At 38.1% G+C, this 11,251-nt stretch overlaps 1 pseudogene; it reads left to right on the top strand.

Moving 5' to 3' along the window:
* Positions 1-10,305: 10,305 nt before the first annotated feature.
* Positions 10,306-10,383, top strand: LOC129772076 (U4 spliceosomal RNA; annotated as a pseudogene).
* The last annotated feature ends 868 nt before the right edge of the window (positions 10,384-11,251 follow it).

Raw genomic sequence — 11,251 nt, 5'->3', positions numbered from 1 at the left:
TTCCTTAAACTTGCATGCGAATTGAAAAGCGAGGGACCGTATTTGTTGAAATGAAAGTCCGTGGAACATATTCGCTGATTTAACCAAGTAATCGCGTAACAACTTTTCTTGTTCGTCATTGAATACCTGTAGATTAAATAAATGTCCCTTAAAATAGTTATAAAATGGCGCCAGTCATTTAAATTGCTAGATTGTTTACTCATCCGATATGCCTGATGCGCTTCCAATAATGACGAGCATTTTCCTGTCACACGAGCACGTAATGTTTCAAATGGAATGTTAAATGGTTTAGAGGTTGACCGAACACTGGCGCCCGATCGAACAGCAAAGATTGCGTTTTTTATGTCCTCTTCACTTCGTTTTGATGTTTTTCGCACATTTTTGCTGTAAAAAAAAATAAAAATCTATTTTATTTAATTCAAAGTAGTGACCTATATTGCCCCCAGACGGCCGACCTATTATGCCCCCAAGCACATGTTTCATGTTGGTGTCCGTATTTTTTTTGCAACCAAAAATATAGAAAAACGAACATAATGATCGTGTTAAGCATTAATTTTCACGTGAAAAAAAACTTACTTTGCAATTTTTTACGTGCATTACACGCACTGCAGTGGAGAAGAAAGACAATGATTTGTCGCAGAAAAACACACGAAAACATAAACGTCGCTGAAACTCAGGTAACTAACACATGGCAACAGTCAAAATGACAGCCGTGAACGTTGTTGTCTGCCACGTATCCAATCACGAAAAACAAGCGACATCTGTAATAACATAGCGACGATTTGACCCCATTCTACTCTATCGATTAATTAATGAACGTTTAATTGAAAAATCAGACATCATTAGGTAGACCGGTTTAACCCTTTGCGGCCGGAATTAATTTACCTTCAAAGAGAACCTCTTATCTTTCCACGCTTATAATATTTTGTTTGAACCGTGCACCGTTACCTATTGTTCATAGAAACTCCATATACATCCGTGAAAAAGTTCACTAGACATTCAAATTAGTTTAGAAAAAGATGTAAACCATTACATCGTTCAATAAGGTATTTTGTATGATTCCTTGCTGTGGTGGCTGAGAGCAGACAAACGACTGAAAAGAGTTATTAAATTGTTACTTACTTTTCAAAGTTTCTTGCGCAAAATGAATTACAGTACATTACAGTAGAATTACAGTTACAGCACAGTCTGTACGTAAATCAGTAGGGGAAGTACGTTTAAGACGATCAGTAGGGGTAAAATGGACCGCCACTGTATTTGTATAGTTAAATTTGAATTTGAAATTTCTGTTAATGAGAACGCCTTCTACATGTTATTCTATTATATTTAACCCTTTCACTACGGCAGTATGCTCCGTCGGAGTGCTACCGCTGAACGGAGCACTGCGCCGAAGAGTATGCATATCGCGCTGATGTGATCGATGTGTAGTATCACCCTGATGTCGTCTATAGACGACGCTCGTAGCCAGAGGGTTAAACTATCATAAGACAATGAATACTTATCAAAAATCATCTGAAAAAAACAGGAAGTGGGTTATATCTATGGTATAACCGCAAGGGTGACGTAGGACTATCGTTGATTTAGAGATCATTTGTTTGAAGTTGAATCTAAATCCATTCTGAATGAATGAATAAATGAATATTTGGGGGACTTCGAAAACGAGAGCGTTACGTTGGAGGCACAAGGTTTTATGCATCCAATATAGGATACGAAACCTTGTTCTGAAGAATAATCTTCAGAAGCTAACCTGCTAACTGTACTTGATTGACAAATCACAAACCCAAATGTATTATATGGATATTTTATGGATAGAAAACATTAAAATAAACTCTTTCGCTTGAATGTAATTTTTAATTCCAAGGGGAACTGGCAGATTATTTTCCAGCAACGATTAGATATTTCCACATTTTCCTCGATACTGGAAGCCAACCAGTGGTTAATACTAACTCGATAACCATCTGTTAATAGTACTTGATTGAAAATTTTTGGTCACAGTGTTACATGGATAGAAAACATTCAAATAAACTCCTTCACATGAATGTATTTTTAAATTCCCAGAGGAACTGGCAGATTATTTTCCCGCAATGATTAGATCTTTCCGGAACTTTCTAGATGCTGAATGGCATTCTGCGTGTGTATGTGTCGATCCTTCGCCGTCCACCTCCTCCAGCACGTTAGGCAACGATGTTGTCTTGTCGATGTCCTCTCGAAAAATGAATGTGTCTCACCACCAGAATATCGCTTAAGTATGCTTTTTGTGTGTGAGTGAATCGAGAGAAGGTGTGGTTTACGATGGCATTTTGGAAGGCAAACTAGAGGGGAATGAACTCTCTGAGCTCGGAACTTTCGGCGACTGAGCAATAATCGATTGCGGGCGCATACAATATTGGATACGGAAATATCCTACTGATGGGGAAGAATAATCTTCTGAAGCTATCCTGTTAATTGTGATTGATTGAAAAACCACAAAACCAAATGTATTTGGTCACAGTGTTACATGGAAAGAAAACATTCAAATAAACTCTTTAACATGAATATATTTTGAAAATTCCCAAAGGAACTGGCAGATTATTTTCAGTAACGATTAGATATTTCCACATTTTCCTCGATACTGGAAGCCCACCAGTGGTTAATGCCAACTCGATAACCACCTGTTAATAGCACTTTATTGAAACATATTTGGTCACAGTGTTACATGGATAGAAAACATTCAATTAAACTCTTTCACATGAATATATTTTGAAAATTCCCAAAGGAACTGGCAGATTATTTTCAGTAACGATTAGATATTTCTACATTTTCCTCGATACTGGAAGCCCACCAGTGGTTAATGCCAACTCGATAACCACCTGTTAATAGCCGCGCATGTATGTGTGTGTAGCGATGTCTTCCCAGGGAACCGTTTGTGGCATCACTCTCCTCCTGATAGATTCCCTTCTGGCCTAGGGTGCACAAACAGGCTCTTGGTGACACCGTTCATCCGCGCTTTCATGATAAATAAAGAGCTTCACCGCAACAGCGACAACATGCTCCAATCGCTGTTCAATTAGAACTGAGTGGATTTCCGAGCGCCGCTCGCTTATATACCGATTGGTGATTTCAATAGCCTGTTTTGAAAGCAATTTTAAGACTATTGAAACAAGTTTTTGGATCAAAAATACGGATGGGTAATGTCGTGGACATAACCGGAGAGACGTGGGACCTTCTCACTTCCTTCCTCCACTTTTCATTCGGTGCAACTATCTTAATGTTTAACACCATCGCTTCCGTCGGTAACTGGTTGCTAGCTGACTGATTGTCGAATTGTAATTGATACTAAAAATTTAAACCACAGAACGGACAATGTATGTATCTATTACTCTCGATGCAACATATTCTATTTCTATTTCCAAGGTACATTGATTTTGTAGTCCGTGTTAGGGAAACACAGCTCGGTGAGAACAAAAATACCCCCTACTTGCATGTATATTTGCAAAGAGGATTCCCACAGGTACATTGATTTTAAAGTCTGTGTTGGGGAAATCGTAAATCGGGCCAATCAAAACTTGGCAGTTAGGGCGTTTAGATAACGCTTGACATTTTACAGTTATTCAACTATTTATCTCATGCAAAACCTAAAAAAAATAACATTTTATTAATTATGATAGACGCGTAGAAATATTTCCTATCAATTGATGCAAACATCTTTCCGATCTATCAAAAAATGTTCGAGTTATAAGCATTTGGAATCTTTCATTTTTTCCTGCATGTTCTGTGCTTAGGTTTTCATTTCACCCCCATATACTCCGGTTAGACGTAGTCCCACGTCAAAAGTAACAAGTATATAACGCGTAGACATTTTATCTTTCGAATGAAGTGTTTATCATACCATTTCGTTCAGTTGTTTAGGAGCTATTAACGCTCAAAATCTCGGTCTCCGGCGTAACGCTTTCGTTTTCGAAACTTTGATTTTACACCCCGGTATAGAAATGAAAGACGTAGTCCTACGTCAAAATCTTCTACTGCTGAATTTCGACGCATGAATTATTTTTGCAAAACATAACCGTTTAGTTAAAATTCTGATCACAAACGCGATCATGGACTAAAGTGAACAGTACAGAAAAACTCTATCATCACTGCAGCGTGAATGGAACCTTGTAACACACGAGCACAGCTCAGTGTGTATAGGCCAAAGATATTTGCCAATAATGCAAATTCCCGACGGAAAATAAATCGAACCCACCGGCAGTCGATCGGAAGGCAGGACGAGAGAGAAATAACGTTTCATGCGGCCATTTTCCATGTGTTCATATGCATAGCATTATGAATTGCATGCATTGCGCTCATGTACCTACTGAAATTTCAGTCGTGCGGTACAATGTTACAGCTTTGTGTTCCGTAGAATGCATACTTTCGGGCATTTGGGAGATGATGCACCGGCGGCGGCGGTGTAAAGCTCTCCATCGGTGCGCTTTTGCAGCGGATTCAGTTTCAGTGCTTCTGGTTTGACCGGCCTTTGATAGGAGAGAGAGAGAGAGGGAGCATTGGAAACACAATTTCATAAATAAGTTTTATAATTTTATCGTTCAAGTTTATCGTATAAATTCCAGCCATTTCGATATACATATATTGGGACAGACGTTGGTTGTTTGTAGACGGGATGGGACCAAGTCGGGGAATAGAAAACAAATAACAAAAGTAACGTTCATCGAGGGATATGAATAGCGGTGTTGGCTTCAGAGGAAAGTGACAAATTTAGTGCAGGTTGCACAAGTGAAGCTGGGAATATAAGTGCTCACATTGGAGATCAATGGTCTACGTGATTATACGATGTGCTGCTGAGCAGGAGGCGCATAATGTTGCTGTATGTTTCTGAATGGATACTAGTAGAAGTTATCGGCAACATAAATGTTGTGCAATACAAAGTTGTGTATGCTGAATTCCACCATATGTGGAGGTTCTGGGGGACTCGTTCATATGAATAGCATCCCTTCAAATTTGGTGTCAAGATGATGCAAGAAAAATTATCGCGGCGCAACGGTCTAGGGAAAGAATGTAAGTGGAAATTGAACTGTTCCTCTGCAAATGACAGTTTTTTCATAAATTTAATTTTAGTATTTTTTTATTTGGCTTAAATTCTGCAGACGCATTCTTTATGACCAAAAAAACAATTTGCATCATTGGTTTGCTATTGTGATTTTAGCCTTACTTTTGAGAAGGGCATAAGCAAAGGTTACTTGAAAATTTAAAAAAATATAACTCAGAAACGGTTGGTCCAATTGATTTGGAGAATGTATGCACTGTTAAAAAAATGTTTTATTTTTATTTTATTTCGAAAATAACACTTAAACACTTAAAATTTTTTCAAAAAATGTTTTTTTGTATATGTTGCAGCCGACAACTAATGAAGTTTATTGCACAGTGCGCCAAAATGGATAAATTATGAACAAAGAAATTATAATTTTTCAAAAAGGAGGGTTTTTGATTTTTGACGTAGGATTACGTCTTTCGGGAACATATTGGGGTACAAATTGAAAATCGAAAATCGAGCACATCGTGAAAATTGTCCAATTTCAAACGTTTATTGCTCAGTCATTTCATGATGGATTAATGAAATTTTTGCGTCAATCGATTTCGGCACTCCATAACAATTTTTTATGTTGAAGAAAATAATATATGTCATGAAACTAACTACCGAACAATTGAAAAATCTCAACCCCTATCTTAACGGAAATACCCTCTTCTGATTGGTCAACGACACATACGGCGGGTCCCTAACAGAGACTTCAAAACCAAGCTGCCTGGTGGAAATCAACATTGCAAATTTAGAGGCGAATGAACTGCAAAGTTTAAAGCCTCTTAAAAACAAAGAAACAACAACAACATTGCAAATACATAAAAGTAGGGGAGCTTTTGCTCTCACCGAAATGTGTTCCCTTACAGAAACATCAGAGCCAATCTGCCTTGGGGAAATCGACATTGCAAATACATGAAAGTAGGGGGAGCTTTCGCTCTCACCGAAATGTGTTCCCTAACAGAGACATCAAAACCAAGCTGTCTTGGGGAATTAGGCATTGCAAATACATCATAGTAGGGGGAGCTTTTGTTCCCATCGAAATGTGTTCCCTAACAGAGACATTAAAACCAAGCTGCCCGGGGGAAATCAACATTGCAAATATATGTAAGTCGGGGCTTTTTTATATTGCAAGTAAGGTGAGTGATACGATTAATTCTAGCAAATAAAATATAAATTTGGAACTTTAATGTTGTTTGCTTCGTGAAATTTCATATCAATTACCGATCGTGTTTTGTGAAAAATTTGGCACAAGTGTAAGTGTAAAATTGTATATGGTAGCAGTTGTGTTGAAAATGACTTAATATATGAAACGATTTATTTCAATTTTCATAAATGAAAATCAAGGTGTGTTCCCGCTCGAGAACGGGTCGTTTGTTTTAAGCTGTCTGTTTTGTTGTGTTCATTTTCACCCAAGGAAAGTTTATACGGCGAGAAAAATTGGAAAAGTGAAGAAATATTAGAAAAAGTGATTTCCTATATGATCTACATATAGTATAAGGTGTTGTTAATCCAATTAAAATTCGCATTGGATTGAATAAACACTCAGAAAGTAAAAAAAAAATTATAAAAGAAAATTACCTTTTCCATTTCAAACATGTTTTCTCTATATTAAAGTAACATGTTTCTACTGATGAGAAAAATTGATAATTGTGCTCGGTATTGTTAACTATCTTATATTACATTGGTGAGTTTTTTTTTCTTTATTTCATCCATTCACAACACAGGATGTATCTCGTCTGAATCACAGAGGGCGATTTTCATCATATCTCGTTCCACTTCGGTATCTATTATCTGATACGCACCATCCAACGACTGTTCACCATCCTTTTGTCATCGTCACTCGGTAAACACTGGTGGAGTGAACAAACAATACCCAAAAACCAAACAAAACGGCCCTGTCCAGGGCTATCAAATCATTATCAAAGAGTTTAACGATGTAATTCTTCAAACATATCTAAAATCAACAGATAGCCTAACGGAATCCTACGTCAACTATGCGGTCATGTCTCGGACACAACCCTCCTGTGACTTTTTCACTACCGTTTCTGAGTACACTGATTTTAAAATAAAGTTTATTGAAAATGCTTAACTTTTAGTCATTTTCGAATGTTTTTCGAGTCTTTTCAACTCATTCGCTGCCAAGATACCTTCGAGGCTTTTTCGTTTCGGGAAAAACATTTAGAAAAACACTTAACACTTCAATTAACCCTTTGCGGTCGTATTAAATTTGGGCATGGGCGTCGTACTAGTCGAAATTATTTTTTAAATTTTTTTTATATATATTCTTAACAATATAAAAATTATTTGTCTCGAAGTTTTGGCAGGAGTACCCCCGCTTACTCTTCGGTTCACAGAATTATCCTACAGATTTCTCATCCGTTGCAAGATCATGAATCCATTGGTGATTGATAACTTCGAAAATCTACTCCAGCTGACTCCTCAGTCAAGTTTTATGTCTTTATACCATGAGTACCTTACCCACGACGTGCACCCTTCACCAGGCATCTCCAACCAAGTTTGCTTCCCATACTTTTGCAATTCCTCTGTCATTTTTTATCTGTCCATGCGACAAAAAATCCATGGAATACCAGATCACCTACGCTCCAATGTTATTCCGTCGATATTTTCGGAAAAATATGGGAAAGTTGGATCTGATAAAATGTTCTTTACTGACGGTTCATACATAAACGGGTCCACTGGCTTCGGCATCTTCAATGAAAATTCCAGTGCCTCTTTCAAACTCAAAGATCCTTGTTCCGTGTATGTCGCAGAAATGGGTGCGATATACTATGCTCTAGGGATCATTGAAACACTGCCCATCGACCATTATTTTATTTTTTCAGACAGTCTCAGCTCAATAGAGGCAATCCGCTCAATGAAAGTTGATAAACGCTCATCTTATTTACTAACAAGAATAAGACATCTATTGAGTGTTTTGGTCGAAAAATTATTCAAGATTACCTTAGCATGGGTTCCCTCTCATTGCTCGATTCCGGGGAATGAGAAAGCGGACTCGCTAGCTAAGGTGGGCGCTTCAGAAGGCACACTTTTTGAAAGGCAAATTGCCTATAATGAATTTTTTCACATTCCTCGTCAGGACACACTCGTTAGTTGGCAGCGCATGTGGAGTGAAGATGAGTTCGGTCGTTGGTTACACACGATTATCCCTAAGGTCTCGACGAGTGCATGGTTTAAGGGATTGAATGTAGGTCGTGATTTCATTCGCGTGATATCTCGGCTTATGTCCAATCACTACAACCTAAACGCGCATCTCTATCGCATTGGGCTCGCAGCAAACAATCTTTGTGATTGTGGCGATGGCTACCACGACATCGAGCATATTGTCTGGTCGTGTATCCGGTTCCATGCTGCTCGCTCTCAGCTCTCTAGAGCACTGAGAGCACAAGGCAGACAATCGGATATCCCCGTCCGGGATATCTTAGGTAGCCGGGATCCTGATCTTCTGCTTCATCTATACCTGTTCCTCAGAAACGCCGATGTCAACGTTTAATGATGTTTCCTTCGTTGTGTCCCCGTTTCATATCCCTCCTATCCGATCGATAAACTTTTACTTAGTCGCGGCAATACATACACACACTCTTTACAGATGCACGGGCCGAAGGTTGTGCAGTCCACTGATCATTCAACAAGAGCCAAAGGTTGTACCGCTCATGACAACTCTACACGAACTGATGATTGCGCCGGCTAGTGACCATTCTATCCTGGATTCCTCGAGTCGAGAAAGACGCACCACGCTAGATATGGGGTACAGACTAGGGAGCGTTGCTGATTAATGGTCAGCTGCATCCCAATAGGAAGTAGCCCGTGTCGGGCACACGTATAGAGCATCGAAGACTGCAACATACCAATTATGAGAACACTTGTAATACTAACCTCGAGCCAACCGCGAGTAATCGGTTACATATTACTAACATAGTTGTAAGACAAAATTTGTCAAAATATTGGACTCCCGGCCCCGTCAGGCTAACGCCACATGTGCCTTAATAAAAAATATATTTTGGGGAAAAAAAAATATAAAAATTATATTTTATAACTCGTCTTCGTGTGGAATCTTTCTAAACAGTCTCCAAGAGTAAATCATATGATGTATAATCAACACATAATTTTATTTTTATTATCCGTTGAATATAAGATATTCTTGTCATTGTCACAATAAATGTGTAATAATTGCCAGCAATGTGTATCCGAAAAGATCAACACTATTCACTTTTAACAAAGATTTTTTTACATGAGATTATTCAGATGACGTAAGACACATATGCAGACAATTATTCTGCTCTTTAAAAACATCTACTTCAACATAATTTTAACCAGTAGTTACTCAAACAATGATTTCTGATCAGAACTTTTCACTTTAGATGAACAAAGATTTTTTCGCTTGAGACACTTTTGCGATTATTCAAATAACATGAGACACTTATGCAAACGGTAGTTCTGATACTTATGAACAATCTTTTCCATCACACCAAACTGTTACATTGGCTAAATTCTGCTGTTATGATTTTTGTCCCACATTTCTATGCATTCGAAGCACTGTGCGTTGTCTTGTTTGGGTGACTACTTTGTTTAATACTGATTACCGCTATCTATTACTCCTAGGAGCACCGTATTGATTCGTGAACAGGTTCACTAGACATGAAGCTTCGTTTAGGAAAAACATAAGCTGATACTTGGTTGAGTAAAATATAAGATTAGCATGGTTTCTTGCTGTGGTGGCAGACAAACGACCACAAAGAGTTGAAACAATCTTTATTCTTTTCCGCTAATCCAGCACACTTCCTTTACCTTATCCGTTCTCACTCAAAAGGATCCTCTTCCTCTAGTTCTTTCTCCCTCGCCATGCGTGTTCCTATTAGGTTGTCTTGCTTAATTACACGGCAAATATCATTTTATAAGAATAGCTAACTAATACCCTATACCAAGGACGAGCATACTCGTCCTACTTTAAATATATTTTAACATGCAGGCTTTTGAAATAGCAGTTTCTTTGTTTCACAAACATAAATATAAATATGTACAATGCATAATGGAGGCTTATCAGGACAGCTCGGACAGTAATATCGAGTCTCCTTTCGAATGTTTTTCACTCTCAAAAAATGGCAAATGGGAATGACTTCATATAATTTAAGCTTTGCAGTGGATGGGTTGACCTAGAAGTAAGTCTAAGAAGACTCTACTTAGTCCTCTACTCATCAAGTTTTTTTTTTCATATTTCATTATCTATCGCAAGCTTTGCGCAGCGGCGATATCGTATCCAATGAGGTTTAACCGAGGTGCGATTATTGCTAGTTGAAAACAAAAAACAGGAAGTGGGTTATATCGATGGTATAACCGCAATGGTAACGTAGGACTAGTGATCATTTGTTTGAAGTTGAATCTAAATCAATTCTGAATGATACGTTGGAGGTACAAGGTTTTATGCATCCAATATTGGATACGAAAATATCCTACTGATGGGGAGGAATAATCTTTAGAAGCTTTCCTGCTAATTGCACTTGATTGAAAAATCACAAAACCAATTGTATTTGGTCGCAATATTATATGGATAGAAAACGTTAAAATAAACTCTTTCGCTTGAATGTAATTTTCAATTCCAAGAGGAACTGGCAGATTATTTTGCAGCAACGATCACTTCTTTCCGGATTCTTCTCGATAACCAGAGAGTTGCACGTGTATATATATATATATATATATATATATATATATATATATATATATATGTGTGTGTGTGTGTGTGTGTGTGTGTTTGTGGCGGTTGCTCCGATGTCTCAAGCGGAACCAATTTCCGATGCTGGTATTCTCTCGGTCGTCTTCTCTTCTCTTTTTGATGGATCGGTTTTTCTGCGCTCAGTCTCAGTCCCAAACAAACTGAATGCGTTTCAGGTTAGGTCAGACCAGGTAATGAATCCCTTGATCCCTCACCATCCAGCTCGTCCAGCTCGTTCAACTCGTTCAGTAACGATGTTGTCTTGTCGATTTCCTCACGAAAAATGAATGCGTTTCACCACCAGAATATCGCTTAAGTATGCTTTTTGTCCGTGATTGAATAGAAAAAAGGTGTGGTTTACGATGGCAATTTGGAAGGCAAACTAGAGGCGAATCTAGAGGATAATAATCGATTGAGAATTATGTTTTTCACGATGCGAAACATTTTCCGTTGCGCGCGCATCCAAT

The sequence above is a fragment of the Toxorhynchites rutilus genome, chromosome 2, assembly GCF_029784135.1.
Source record: "Toxorhynchites rutilus septentrionalis strain SRP chromosome 2, ASM2978413v1, whole genome shotgun sequence".
Classification (NCBI taxonomy): Eukaryota; Metazoa; Arthropoda; class Insecta; order Diptera; family Culicidae; genus Toxorhynchites; species Toxorhynchites rutilus.
The sequence above is the reverse complement of the archived record's forward strand: the minus strand, read 5'-3'. Positions and strand labels throughout refer to the sequence as shown.